The sequence below is a fragment of the Schistocerca americana genome, chromosome 2 (genome assembly GCF_021461395.2).
Source record: "Schistocerca americana isolate TAMUIC-IGC-003095 chromosome 2, iqSchAmer2.1, whole genome shotgun sequence".
NCBI lineage: Eukaryota > Metazoa > Arthropoda > Insecta > Orthoptera > Acrididae > Schistocerca > Schistocerca americana.
Genome location: NC_060120.1, coordinates 474,185,038 through 474,201,001, shown reverse-complemented (window position 1 = coordinate 474,201,001; position 15,964 = coordinate 474,185,038). Strand labels below are relative to the sequence as shown.

Here is a 15,964-nt window from a genome sequence, read left to right as displayed (position 1 = left end):
GAAGATACAAACGAAGACCGTTGTTGAACAGAAATCGCGCTTGCTCATAAAGCTAAACAACTCTGCGAGAAATTTATTACCGTTCTGGAAATGTGTGTTGAGATTTGCACTGACAGCTGTTCTGTATGGTTTGTCAGTCAAAGGTGCCATTCAGAGCTTGTCGAGACAGCCATTACGTAAAACATTGCCCTTGCAGCAATCGTTTGTCGAACAGCAGTTTTGCTAATCTTTCCAAGTTCACTGTTTGTCGCAACGTATCGCAACTCTAAAGAAGATTGTAGCATTTTCTAATACCTCTGCAAAAAGACATGGAGTCTTTGAGGACGCTTTCGGTGGAGTAACAATGCAGCGGAATTCTGCAGTTTCATGATGACAAGCCACCGAAAAAAAAACCTCTGAAAGATATCTCTGTGGCGCGACTGTACAATGACGTCCCAAGAACAATGCCTTAGACAGGCTTTACACGGCCTTGAATTCATTCCCTCGGCCATCTGCTTGGAGGACGTATTAGGTAAATTATGAAATGTACTCACCTATTTTATCTTTCCTTTTACTTAACTTTTAGGGCACAAATTATTATATTTTTATTTTATTCATTTTTCAAGTTTTTTTCCTCGTAATATAAGGGTAGCTTCGTCGCTCAGCCGTTTTCGTCAACCAACAACTATACACTTTAAAACAACAAGGGCACAAAACCCGTCCTAAAGCAGAAGAGACAAAATGTGGATTTTGCTTCCCGGCAGCTACTCCACGAAGCTTAAGAAACTGCGGGTTGAATGTGGAAGTAAAAGCACAGTGTAATGTTCCTCAACAGATACACGCAGATAATGATTGACTGCTCAGTCCACCGAAAAGGGTCTTGCGCATGCTCCGTGTAAGAGAAGTCAAATCTGATCTAAAGGAGGGGCTCTCCCGAAATGTGATGAATCTTTTCAATTTAAGATTTTTTCTGCCACGTATTGTAAGTGTGAAACAAAGATCGCAGGCTTACAAACAGTTTCTGGGTATTCCTGTCTCCTATATAGTGCAGGAATTCAGACTGTGGTTGACTAGTAGGTCTGTTGATATTTAAAAAAATCGGGAATCCGATACATCGGTGTTCAAAAGAATATCATCGGCTTTCGGTATGCTAAAAAAAGTATCACTATATAGACGGGAAAAATATCGACGTACCGGCCAATAAAAATATCGGCTGCACATTTAGAGCTGTATATTTGAGTGTCGATTTATTGTTAGATATTCTGTACATTAAGAAGCTAGTAGTCTGCCTATCCCCCTTTGAGTAAGGACTGAAAGGATAACGATGCAATTACACGATTCGCGATAAGCACTTTGCTAGTAATGGTAACTGCATGTAAGTGGCACAATAAAAGGTATCCGATGGGTCCGTCGTTCGGTTTCGTCACTCTTCGGATTTGTCCGGAACACTTCATGTCAACTACTCTGGTTTTTCGTTCCTGTCAACGCCAAAGTTGTAGTGTCAAAAATGCATGGCGAAGTTAAACGTTACAGTTTCTGCTGGAAGCGCCGAGCGCCGGCTACGTCAGCATTTCCTCTCATATGTCTCCGTCCACCGCAAACCAATCTTGTTGTCATTTAGGTTTTTGTTTATCATTTTCAGCAAATGTTTCTGAAGAACGCCGATGTGAAGAAATAGCACACTATTTGAGTTAAAAACTATTTTAACGCTATTTCTTCACATGCTGTGCTATTTCTTCATATTGGAAATCGTATTCCAATCACACCGCCACCTCCCCGCCCCCGTGCAATCGGACTCCTTCTTTTGTACCACCAACACTTACTTCACACAGTCAAAGAGAAAAACTCGACGCGGTCGAAGCTCAAAAAGTAGTAAGACTTCTTCACACAATGAAAGTGAAAATATGTTCTATAACAATTTCAAAAGAACAACTTCAAATATTTACTAATAATTGTGATAATCATAATACAAAATAAAAGTATCGACACTCGATACTGCCATTTTGATATCAATATATCGTCGGGAAAGGTATAGCGATATGTCTATATGTCTTGCGTTACCCTCGGAGAAAATATAGCTACATATATCTATATGTTTTGAAAAAGTATCGATATATCGATATCTTGTTAACAGCCCTAGTGGCTAGATGGAACCTCCACGGTGTGGCCGGTGTTAAAATTCTGGAGTCTCTGCTCGACATCACCGAGACGTGCGACAATGAACTGAATCCTTATATTGGTGCTATTCTAAAAATTCTAGTCACTCTTCCTGTTACCAGAACATACGTTCTCAACCCTTCGTCTCCTCAAAAGTTGGTTTAGAGCAGTCATACGAGAAGAGCGACTCACCTGTCTTGCTTTCTTTCAGATCCACCGGGATTTTGATATTAAATCAAACAATATTGTGAAAAGGAAAGTTGCTACTCATCATACAGCGGAGATGATGAGTCGCAGATAGGCACAACAAAAAGACTGTTCCAAATATAGCTTTCGGCCAGTAAGGCCTTCGTCAGAATTAGACGGCAAACACACACATACACAATCACGCTATGATATATTCACTGATGCAGTCATCATGTGATTTGCAAAGAATAAGAAGGGATGACTTGAGTTTTTCGTATATATTAATGTAGAAAAGGCAAATCCTGTGGTCCGGCTGCGTGTGGAGTGCAGTGTTTCTTCCCTGCGGCAGTGGGAGGGGGAGGGTGGCTGGCCGCCTTTTAACCCTGGGGAAGACCCCCAGCGCTCATCTGGTAGCAGGTCGGGTGGGCCTGGGGTCATCCTGGAGGGACTGGAACGAGGATAAACCCCTGCCCCCGTCTGGGCTTGAACTGGGGATATCCAGTGCCTCTAGACCATCATGCCCAAATTACAATGTAACAAAATAATTGATATATTCCACTGATTTTTTTTTTAAATATTATAATTCAATTCAGCTGTGATAAGTTTTATTTGTGGAGAAGGTGGGGGGAGGAAGGGCATGAATGACAATCTACAATAAGGAAACATATTTGACGAGGTGAAGAAGTTACTTTCATTCTCTTTTCTTCTCCCCCAATGCCCCAAAGGAGATGTCGTAAAAGATATAGAAAACCACGAATAATTTGTGACCTCCCCTCCACTCCCCCCCCCCCCCCTTCTCCCTCTCTCTCTCTCCGGGACTGAAGCCTGGATCTGGCCTTGGATGTAGAGGCATTCGACATCATCTAACTTCCTGAATGCTGTCAGACCCATTCTGAGAAGATTCGCTTGTGCTCCGCCAGCAAATAAAAGCGTATTTCCAGACGAAGGAGTGGGCTAGCAGCAGGAATTGCAAACTACAGCTTCGAAGCTCTGTAGCATTGTAGAGGGCATTCCTAGACATTCTCAGTTTTTTTCCACAAAACACCACGTCGACGTTAGATTTGCTTTGTTACATCATGTATATGGAAGGATTAGAAGCAGAGTGCAGTTAGTCTCATGAGACCAGTTGAGGACTTACTTGTATCAAAAGTAACAGGTGGCTTCTGAGTCTGGAAAGAAGATGATTATGTGTGAAAGATACGTGCGTTGATGCCATGCCACTCCCTACTGTATCCAAATTACGCCATTTTCAGAGGATGACACTGCAGGCAATCAGCATCACGTGGTTCTCTGAACCTAACTGCGAACTTAATGTATATATGCCAGACGGTGTCCTTGATCACGATGTTACCGTAGGCCTGTCGCCGTGCTGGCATGCTCCCTCCAGTGGGCGCTTTTGGTCCCAGGTGTCGCGATCCCAACAGTCGCCTGCCAACTGCTGTCGTAGTCAGAGGGCAGTGCGCGCGCGCGCGTGTGTGTGTGTGTGTGTGTGTGTGTGTGTGTGTGTGTGTGTGTGTGTCTGTGTCTGTGTCTGTATGTGTGCAGAAGGAACGAGCAAAGAAAGAAGTCTGCAGGAAACATATTTTATTGCTGGACTAGACAGCATTTGTTTCGAAGGAGATGGGTGGAGAGGAAGGACTGTGTGGTTGGATAGGGAAAACGTGTGTGCTATGTTCGGATTAGTTAGGGAGGAAAGATCTCCAGCACTGCCCTCTGACTACGACAGCAGTTGGCAGGCGACTGTTGGGATCGCGACACCTGGGACCAAAAGCGCCCACGGGAGGGAGCATGCCAGCACGGCGACAAGCCTACGGTAACATCGTGATCTAGGACACCGTCTGGCATTCCTGTCGTGGATTTTGTGAGTGCCCATTTTTTTTATCATGGGCACACATTTCGGTATTCTTGAAGCTTTTATTGCATTAAGATGTATATTATGTGTCCATCGTAATAATAGATTCCCTCAAAGTAAATTTTCAACATTTTCATTTTCATTTATTCCGAAGAAATGTTTATCAGTAAAGTCTCCAAGTACTTTTAATTATACTGAACGTATGTACCAGACGTAATGCGGGAGTCTGATCTGAAGCAATCACGCCGCCTAATGGTATTTCCGTTGCAGGCTTCTACTAACTACGCGAATGCTACGATAGTATTGTATTGTTCTACGACATGTCACGTATATTAGTTCTAGAAATTAATGGGTTACTCCTGCAGTCCATATGTTTGGGTATGTTTTGGTGCGTTTGGCTTCAGTGTCACGTATCGTTGGTTACTGATGGTCACTCATTTTATTTTTCTTATCTCTACAGATCAAAAGATGCTTTCATGGAATCAAAACCGATCATAACATTAGAAATATGCGGAATCTAGACGTCAATCACATACAATCATTTATTTCGGATTTCATCCAAAGAATACAGTAAATTTCAGCAGTTAATGTTTACCAGAAGAACTGCTTCTCTGACTTGGTGATGTAATGAACTATGTAGACAAGATGTTAATGGAACTTTAGTAACTTGTTGTGATTCTTCAAACTCTCGCGTCGTAGTTCATGACGACATAGTTCACGGATGAACGGCTGGATGTCAGTTGCCATCATCACGTGCAACGGACGAAATGATTGCTTAATGGCCAGCGTGGCGCTTTTATCTCAGCCCCCTCCCCCCTCTCCCTTCCCTCTGATCTGCCACTCTGTCCATCGTCTTCGGCCAGCGTCTTCTACGCCTCTCCTTCCACCGACACTCCGGGTACACATGCCGATGGTATCCCTGCTGTTCCTCCACCTGCCCCCGAAGTTAGTTCGTTGTGGGATATCCCCTTCCCCTCCTTATTCAGATTAACTGCGGGTTCCCAGGCCTTACTACGGTTGCTGCAGCAATAGCAGACCAGCCATCAGCTTGTGTACTTGGGTACGAACGGAGTACGGAGCATTGTCACACTGTGACGAAGTGGGGAAGAGGTGCAGGCTGAGGCAGTGGACAGAGGGTCGGATCGGAGATAGGAGCCGAAGAGATTAAAAGCGCCGTGACGGCCGCTAAGCAGTCACTTCTCACTGCACCTGATGATGGCAACGTGGCTGCTTCCCAATGTATTGTGCCCACTGGACACTGACATCCCGCCATTCACTCGTGAACTATTTCGTTATTAACTCATTGTTTACCTGAATTATATTTTACATTTTTTATGATTTGTAAGTTATATCATATCTATACGAGATGTCATGAACCCAGCCAGCGTTGTGCAAATGTGTAATGGCAAACTGGCCAGCAGATTTGTAAACAGAATAATGCTCGTGACATGTAAATGTGATTTTGCAAGTAAACACGAACATTTTTCGTATATTGTAGATGGCTGTACGACAGTAAAAACTACTTTTGTTTTCACTTTATTACGAATATTATAGGGTACACCTCTTTAACCAAATGAAATTTTAATTGCATTCGTCATACAAGAGACAACACGCACAGATAGTACGTGCATTCTCAGGTAAATCGCTTTCTGCTTGTTATGCTGGTTGTCAACCTTTTCAAAACCACACAGCAAACATTGTATTTTATAAAGTTATAAGTTTCACATTTTTAGTTACACAAACATTAAACAGTTATTGCATAATTTTTTTTCAAGCAAGGAAGTTACGGTAATCGTTTCATAACAGTATTTCTAAATTTCTAAAACGTCAACATTTGCAGAGGTTTACTAGGTATGTCTGCCAATTGTTCTTCTGTACTACAATACTCTGCTTCATAAAAACCTTCTCTGTATTGTTCACTACATGTGGAACTTCACATCAAACATGTTTGTTTCATGTAACTGTCCTCATCTGATCATTTGGATAGCGCTTAGATTGTGTACATGAAGCATGGTCTTCACTTCTCTGCTGCATAGCTCTTGTAGTATGTCCCTGATGTATTTAATTTCTTTGGTGGATTCTCCTGCTGAAATGTATTCCGCTTCAGTTGATAAAGTAGCTATTAAACTTTGCTTGGAACACCAACTAATGTGGGCACCGTTATGAAGACGAATGTATGCACCTCTACTATTCCTCTCTCTTAAAACATAATCAGCATCATAATACAAATTTTGATGAATAGTGTCATACTGGGAATTTTTCCAGTACTTTCTTCACATATTGTTCTCTATGTAGAAATATTCCATCCTCCGTTTTCTTTCTTTGTATCCCTAGGTACGTCTCTCGATTTTCTATTACAGATCTTTCAAAATTTTTCTCAAGTTTCTTCAACAGATTATCAATTTTTTCGATGACTTTTTCCAATTATACTTACATCATCATTATCTATAGCCTTGTACGTTTCTTCAGTTGCATATTTAAATATCTATTGATTCGACTTCAGCTGAATTACTCCTATATTTTGGAAATCTGTCAGTTTAGTTCCATCTGTACGCAGGTTGTTTACGTTCTTACAGAATTTTCTTCAAAACACAAATTCTCTGGCTTCTTCGTATCCTTCAGGCATATTCATGAAAATATCTTCCTCCAGTTTCCAATGAGGAAAAGCTGTTTTTATATCAAACGCTCTCATGCGTAAATTTTTCTCAGCTGCCAGGGCAAACAACAGGCTCAGTGAACAGACATCTATTACTGGGCTGAATAATTCCTTGAAATCTGTGTCTACTTGTTGACAACTTCTCACAAACAGCCTTGTCTTACATCGACCATTATCCTCGACTTTAAAGCTCTATTTGCTTGTAAAGGTCCCTTTTCCTGTTCCTTCCTTTGGATTCACGAACTTCCTTGTGTCATTATGATAAAGTGATAGATTTTCTTCCTCTATTGGTTTTATCCAATTTTCTTTATCATGACCATGGATACACTCGTTCTTCATATGGAAGTAAGGCTGTTTCATAACCTTCATATTTAAAAGGACTCTTCAGATTGTTTCCATCCCTTAAATTGAAATTTCTGCTTTCTTCATGACTTTCTTCTCCTTAATTTTCTTGATCTTCAAGCTCGTTTACCTTATTATTAAAGTCGCTCAGTATCGCACCAATAGCAATATTTTTCTATACAGTTTTTTCTGTCTCTCTGCTCAAATACAACATCCCTTGACACATCGATACTGAGTAGTGATTCTTAAACTTTCGCTACTTTAGAAGGACCCCAGGAAAAACGAGTGATCGTAAGACAACGAAACTCAGTAGAGACATTTGTAAGGACACGTGAAAGAGAAATAATGAATAAACCATTGGGAGAAACAAATTTTAATTTCCACACGGGAGGATACCATTGGTAATTAGTGGTACCATGTTTACACTCCAGGTTACAAACGTTGCTCAGCGTGACGGCCATCTGCATCCATGACTGCCTGGAAACGCACTACAGATTCCATTTCGTAATACTGCCCGCAGCACTTTTCGAGTTGTGGACCATGGAACATTCAGCTGTTGCGCTGCTTGAAGATTGCACTTTGTGTCCAGCATTTTTAGCCATGGCAACAGTAACTTCTTCAACAATTTATGGCCCAATTGGCCGTCGGCCTGTCCCATGAGCTATGCTCAAATCGCCAGTTAATTCGAACTTCCGAATCATGTTCTTCAGTCCTGGTGCGGAAAGAGGATTTTTTCGCATTCCTTCAATGCGTCGATACTCGCGAAGAACAGAGCACTACTGCTGTTGTTTCGATAAAACTACGTCGGCATACCAGTACAGGCGTCGAGCGGCAAATCGTGACGGTAATACTACTAACACTACGCAATTCCTACAGCACACAGTCTGAGCATCATTCCTATAATGTATGGTACCCATGTGCTGCATGGTTTTCCGTCTAAACTGGCTCAAGTTGCGAAAGTTTAGTTATAATCACCCTGTATTTCTTCTTTCTGTAGCAAATGGTCTGTAGCCGTTGGAAGCATACCCAGCGACATATATGTTTCATGTTTCATGTAGCTTCATCAAGTAGCCAAGATTCGTTACAAAAATTCATGATCTAGAAATCTGAAAGTTTTGACAGATCTGGGCTTCTACCAAACCACTTACCTGCAGGTGTAACACTTTTATTGACAATGGGGGCTTCTATCGATTAAATTTGTAGCTTTAAGCAATGTTTCTCCTCTTTCTTCAGTTTGTTACTGAAGATCATCAGTCTTGCCACGTTCATTATTGTCAGATTTAGCTTCTGCTTTCCTATTGCGTTGAGAACTATACGGAATATAACAGTCTAGCCCAATTGCTTTTCATTCGCACAAATTCTTAAACTCCTGATTAATGCATTCATAACCTTTATGTCATCTTATTTTTGACATTTTCAGACTGAACAGATTTTCTCTTTCTAATACATAATTTCTTACGAATCTTACAGTCTCCAACTTATAGCCTAAAAACAGGTTACACAAAAATGAGTGAAATCATCTAATACTGTCATGTAGCATCTGCACCCATTAAATGTTGTGGGATCTGTCTCTCCACAGATATCAGTACGTATTATTTCAAGTTGTCTTGTTGTTCTTTCTCCCTCAGTAGAAAATTGGTTTCTTGTAAACTTAGTTCTCACACGAGCTCCACACAATTTTTTTGCTGGGAATAAACTATTAGCAATTCCATTGCACATTTTCTTGATCTTCGAAGTACATCTTGTGTTTGGATGACCTAGCTCCTTATTCCATTCTTGTTTTTTTCCGACATTAGTGATTGCATTCCTGGTTTAACGTTCACTTCATATTTCTTGTTTTGGGTCCCTTTAGAACCAGTGTTTTATCTTCATAAATTTGAACAGAATTTTTATTATACACAACTGTGCAATCTGCTTCAGTAGTAGCATGCACAGACATCAGATTTCTACTCAGTTCAGGAACATACATAACATCTTGAGAATACAGTATTCACCTACAAAGTTTCCTGTTCCAATTATTTTCACTGATTCACCTTGTTTGGTAACTTTTATAACACTATCACAATCTTTCACATTTGTTACCTTGTGCACTTCATTACATGTATGTCCTGCACGTGGACTATCAACAACTGTCACCATATCTTCTTCGTCATTAGCTGCTTCTGAAATCTTTTTTTGATGCTTTCATATTCAATAGGTACAGTGCCTTCTTTCTTTGTTCTTAAAATAACAATCTTATTCTTTATGATTTGTCATTTTGCAGAGAGGATAGTGCTTGAAAGGCCTCAGTTTTTGTTATTGAATTTTATTTGTATTTTTAAAGTAGCACTCTTCTCTTTTCCTCTGTGATTATTTTTCTTGTATATATAACAATGTCCTCTTGCGAAATTACCATGTCAACCACAATTGTTACAGAATAGATCCTTAATTTATTTTGGTTGAAATGAACATCGAAGACAGCATTCTGTTCTTGGTTATTACCTCTCAACCGTTCCTCTTAACTTATGAGTCTTGCAATTAAATGTTCATAGTCGTCTCACCATTGTGTATTGAATCACATGCCGGAGAAAAAGGCTTAAATTCATCTGGCAAAATCGAGAGTACCTTGGGTATGAGCATAATATCTGACATGATTTCTAATTTGAGACGATTCACTTCAAATGCTATATTGCATGGAGCACTTACGTTACTAGCCAATTCCTTAGTTTTATCAAATACTAAGTTTTTTAAGTTTTGAAGCAATCGCTGATTTCTTGAGGAAGTGTCTCTTTTGTATATTGCTGTAAGTTTAGTTTATAATTCACAGACTTGGACGTTTGTAAACACAACGTATGTGGCTTTACCTTCTTGTTAGTTATCTACTAAATATAATGTTTCGCCTTCGCCTTGCACTCCGTTGCTGCCCCCCTTTTCCCCCCTTCTCTGTCGCATTTTTCAAGTGATTTAGTTCCATCCACAATATCCTATAGAATCTGCACAGTAAACAATTTTCTGATTTTGACGGCCTATATGGCAAAAGCACTGCTGTCCGTGAGCACTTGTATATCACAAAATTAATCGCTTTCTTGAGACATTTTTCAGTGTTTTTCTTCTTCTTTCAACGTTTCTTGACTATTTTTTACGTTTCTTTGATTGACTTCGCAATCTTTTAACGTTGTTTCGTCCACTGCTTTGGCCTTTCTTATTTTAGAGCCATTGTGTTTTTACTTTTAGGTGTTCACTTTGTAACGAACATTATAAGATATACAGTCTTTAAGTAAATGAATTTTTATTGACTTCTACATAGAACAATGGACCACAGACGCAGACAGTACGCACACTCTCTAATAAGTGGTGTCATCTTCTGTTCTGGTTGCCAACCTTTCAAAACATACAGTAAACAATGCGTTTTACCAACTCTTCAAAACTTTCAACAACTAGAAAAGAAGTCTACAGGTCCAGATACGAATCTCAATATATGTCACGTATTGATGAGGACGCTGGAAATGTACCCAAATATTAGACGAAGTGGCAAATGAAAAAATCAGGCGCAGCAGGCCTGCTAAAATGTTAAATTGCCCCTCCTCGGCTTACACCACCCAATTCCGGTAAACAGGCTGCGCAGCAGGTATCTGGACTGCGGCGTCCTTACGTACTGTCTTCAGCCGCGTATCACTGAAATCACTAGATGATTATAGGTCTAGGTCAGCGATGCACAGACCGCGACCCGTCCCTCAAAGCTCGTTCTTGTACATTGACAAAAAAATGAACCAAACATCAAAGCAATTGTGAAATGAATGGCTTGTCACGTTTCAAATTAAATTGTGTAAATAATATTTCTGTAAAAATACTTGTTGTAATTATATTTGTTAAATAAAATGAAATATATAAAGTGAAGTAAAATAAAATGATGGTGTGAACAACTTTGATGCTTTACAGACAAAAAAATCATAATCTTTGAAGACAATGATGATGAAATAAAATGAATGAATGGTGAACTTTTTCCCAGTCCTAGGGCTTTGCCACCCCCCTCTTCTCACCCCCCCCCCTCTCTCTCTCTTACACACACACACACATACACACACACACACACACACACACACACACACACACACACACACAGTACTGGCTTTTCTATATAACCAATCAATTACTACCACCACGTAGGCCCTGTGGCGCAACGGATAACGCGTCTGACTACGGATCAGAAGATTCCAGGTTCGAATCCTGGCAGGGTCGTAAATTTTAATAACTGCATAGGTGTGTTGTTCTTTACGAAAGTTTTTAAATGTCTCTTTTTAAACGAAAAGTCAAGTGAACATTAAAGATAATAAGATAGGTTATATGTGTGCCACTCAACAAATCTGAATTTTAAGTCTTACATGCAGAGATATCAAAAATATCAGAAAATTCTGGTAGCGTGTAAACGTGCTGGTCACTTCATTGCTTCTTGCAGAAATGGGAGAAGATAAAATGAATGCTGAATTTTTAAAATCTTGGTTGAGAAGTTGTTTCCATCTTAGACTAAATAAAAAAAAAAAGTAAACTGTACGTAAATACATTTGCGTTCCCGACATATTTTCAGTTATTCACGTAACATCTTATACACTGATCTCTGTAAAGTCTTCGATATTGTCCCTCTGTACGAAGAGCATCGGTATCATAAGTAAATAGGCGTAATAACTTACACATAGCTTACATTAACCCTTAGTTTAAGAAGTTATGAAGAAGCATTCGCGCATTGATGGGCTGACTGCTGCAGACTACTTATTCGTTCAGTCGGCAAAATAGATCACTGTGTGGATAAAGTGGCAGACTTTCACATGTAGAGTGTTGTGTTACGTTTGGGATTTTATCAGCAAGAAATTGCTTTAGACAACTGACAAAATAACTGCTGAGTGCAAAGTAAATAACCACAACCCAGAAATTTGCATAGTCTCTCAATGGTTAAATACCGATTTTGTATATTTGTTTATTGTGGTCCTTTATTAAGTGGAAATTTTCTAAGACATAATTTGTTGCATATCTTACTCCATTCTCAGTACACAGCCTGTCGTCGTCTGACATCATATGATCCTGTGTTGGATAAGAGATGGTTGTACACTCAGAACAAAGATCTACTACAAGACGGATAGAAATTTACGCAAAAAGTGGACGAACTAGATATCTCGTCTCCCTCGGCCAGAGGTATTGACAGAAACGAGGTGACGATAACTACAAAAAAAATTATTCGTTCTTCATTTGTGTGGCTATACTGCTTTACAATTCCTGAGGATATTTTCGTTCTATCGTTGCAACTTCAAGAAGATGCGAGTGTTGTTTTTTTCCCTTCATCAGACTTGACTCGCTTTATTGAGGTAAAGCATCCAGTGGTCTGTAGTTAGAGATATTTATACTTGATTTCTTTGTATGATCGAAAAACAGTACGTTAACAATATGTTGGTTTTTCGATTGAGAAAGAAATCAAATTATAAATATCTTTGATTTAAACACTGATGATGCTTTTATCAAAAAAGTGAAACGCGTCTGGTGAAAAAAAACACGCGTCTTCTTGTTGTTGCAACGACAGAACGAAAATATCGTGTTTAACATTATTCATTACGCTATCGCAAATTTTGTTATTTGAGTGTGTTTAGGTTATCTACTTACGGTTTCGCTAAATCAGACTGTTGATTTTCACAGTCCACGTCACCGAGAAGAGACGTTAATTTTCCGGAAAGTAAAGCTCACCGCATATCTACTTTATTTCAACAGGCGTATACTTCACTTGCCTCCAAGAACTGCCGCGCGGAGTGGCCGTGAGGTTACAGGCGTCATGTCACGGATTGCGCGGCACCTCCCGCCGGAAGTTCGAGTCCTCCCTCGGGCGTGGGTGTGTATGTTGTTCTTGGTGTAAGTTAGTTTAAGTAGTGTGTAAGTCTGGGGGCCGTTGACCTCAACAGTTTGGTCCCTTAGGAATTAACACACATTTGAACATCCAATAACTGTGCAAAAATAAGGGCTCGTTAGGGATTTGAACTGGGAACCTCTCGCACCCTAACTGAGAATCAAACTCCCCTTTTTTTGTTTTGTTTCCTCTTTTTCTTTTCTTTTTCCCCCCTCATTGCACTTGCCTTCTCGGCCTGGCTTCAATGCTACTTGTGTAAGTTGAGATAAACTGATATTTTGATGCTAAGATAAATAATCACTCTATGTTGTTCTACCTAACCCAAAGACGGATGTCTGCACAAGAACTATCTCAGCAGTGCGACGACTTCAAAGTTCTACTTCACGAAGGTTTGTTTTCCAATTTATTCCGCAGTATCTTTATGAGTCATCCAACGCATCGGTTTCTCGAGATTTGTTTGATGAATTGGCCTTCCCATCTACATCTATATCATACTCCGCAGGCTACCTAATGGCGTGTGGCTGAGGGTACTTTCGGTACCACTATCTCATCCCTCCAACCCTGTACCACTCGCGAATAGAGCGTGGGAAGAATGATTGTCGGTAAACCTCTATATTGACTCTAATTTCTCGCATTTTCTCCTCGTGGTCAGTACGCGAGATGTATGTGGGGGGAAGTAATATGTTGTCCGACTCCTGAAAAGTGCTGTGCCGAAATTTCAATAGTAAATCTCTCTGTGATGCACAACGCCTCTCTAGCAACGTCTGCCAGTGGAGTTTGTTTAGCATCTCCGTAACGCTCTCTCGCCAGCTAAACGATCCCGTGTCGAAACTCGCCGCTCTTCGTTGGATCTTCTCTATTTCCTCTATCAGTCCTACCTGAACAATACTCAAGAATCGGGCGAAAAAGCGCCTTATAAGCCACTTCTTTCGTCGATGAGTTACATTTCCTTAAGTTTCTTCCAATGAATCTGAGTGTGGTGTCTGCTTTTCCCACTATCTGTTTTATGTGGTCGTTCCACTTAAGGTTGCTCTGGATATTTACGCCCAGATATTTTACGACAGACGCTGTCTCCAGCTGTTTGTCATCAACAGTGTAGCTGTGCAGTAGTGGATTTATTTCCCTATGTATGTGCAATATGTTACATTTATTTACGTTCAGGGTCAACTGCCAGAGCCTGCACCATTCGTCAGTTCGCTGCAGGTCGTTCTGGCGTTGCTACTTTGGTATAGACAATTGCATCATCTGCGAATAGCCTTTCTACTAGATCACTTATATATACTGTTAACGGCAACGGTCCTATCACATTTCCTTCGGTACTCCGGAAATTACATCTGTCGATTTTGTTCCGTTAAGAGCGGTGTGTTGAGTTCTATCTGCAAGAAAGTCTTGAATCCAATCGCAAGTCTGCCCAGATACTCCGCAAGCTCACATTTTTCTCATTAGACGGCAGTGGGGGACGGTGTCAGATGCCTTACTGAAATCAAGGAACGCGGCATCAGCCTGAGAGCCGTTGTCCACTGCGCTGCGGATCTCACGGAGGAACAGAGCGAGCTGAGTTTCGCAGGTTCTCTGTTTGTGGAATACATGTTGATTTTTATAGAGAAGACGTTCATTTTACAAAAATGTCATAATTGTTAAGCATAAAACATGTTCTATAATTCTACAACAGATTGGCGTCAACGATATAGGTCTATAATTGTGTGGATCTATCTTAGAGCCTTTCTTAAAAACAAGAATGACCTGCACTTTTTTCCAGTCGTTAGGTACCTTTCGTTGTTCAAGGACCTACGATAGATTATTGCTAGAAGGGGAGCAAGTTCTTCCGCATAATATTCATAGAATCTTGTAGGTATCTCATCTGGATGCCTTTCAACTACTAAGCGATTGTAGCTGCTTTTCAATACCTGCCATTTAGACGTTCGTACGACGATTGAAAGGAGGGACAGTGTTACGATCTTCCGCGGTGAAGCAACTTCGGAAGGCCGAATTCAGTATGTCAGCATTCGCTATGTTATCTTCCGTTTCGGTGCCGGTGTGGTCACTGAGGGAATGAATAGATGATTTTGACCCACTTACTGATTTTACATACGACCAAAATCTCATAGGGCTTTCACTCAGTTCGGTTGAAAACGTATTACTTTCAAAATCATTGAACGCTTCTCTCATTGCTCTCCTTACGCTCATTATCGTTTCGTTCAGCTTTTGTTAATCAGCTAGGTTTTTAGTTCTCTTGCATCTGAGATGAAGTGCTCTTTGCTTACGTAGCGCTTTTCTAAGACGGCTATTAAACCATGGTGGATCTTTCCCATCCGTTAAAACCTTATTCGGAACATACTTGTCTAGGATATATTGAACGATGCCTTTGAATTTTTTCCTGTTGTTCTCCACATCTTCGTCCTTATCACTGAATATTTGATGCTGACTGCTGAGATATCCTGAAATTTGTATACTGTCACCCTTGCTGAGCATTTCTTGTAGGTCCCGTCGTCATAGATGCTGTCCTCTACGTTAACTGATTGGATAAGTTCAGGTCTGTTTGTTGCCAAGCAGTCTGTTCAAGGTAATTTTCAGGCAAGACATCCAGAACAATGCCACACGAATCCCTGTCTCTGGCACTAGTTTTGACGGTCTATACCTGGCAAATTGAAGTCACCACCTATTACAACGACATGATGAGGAAAATTACTAATGATATTCTGCATGTTCTGCCTGAAGCGCTCGACAACTACAGATCCTGACCCAAGTGGTCTATAAAAACATCCGATCACCATTTTTGACCGTTCTTTGATACTCAGTTTCACCCAGATTAATTCACATTCGGAATCCTTCATAACATCGCTAGATTTTATCGAAGTTTTAACTGCAATAAACACGCCGCCACCATTGGCGACTAACCTATCCCTACGATAAACATTCCAATCTG

General features: G+C 40.4%; 1 non-coding gene across 1 annotated transcript; it reads left to right on the top strand.

Moving 5' to 3' along the window:
- Nucleotides 1-11,317: 11,317 nt before the first annotated feature.
- On the top strand, nucleotides 11,318-11,390 carry Trnar-acg. Its single transcript has one exon. It is a non-coding gene; the product is annotated as a tRNA-Arg (tRNA).
- Nucleotides 11,391-15,964: the final 4,574 nt, after the last annotated feature.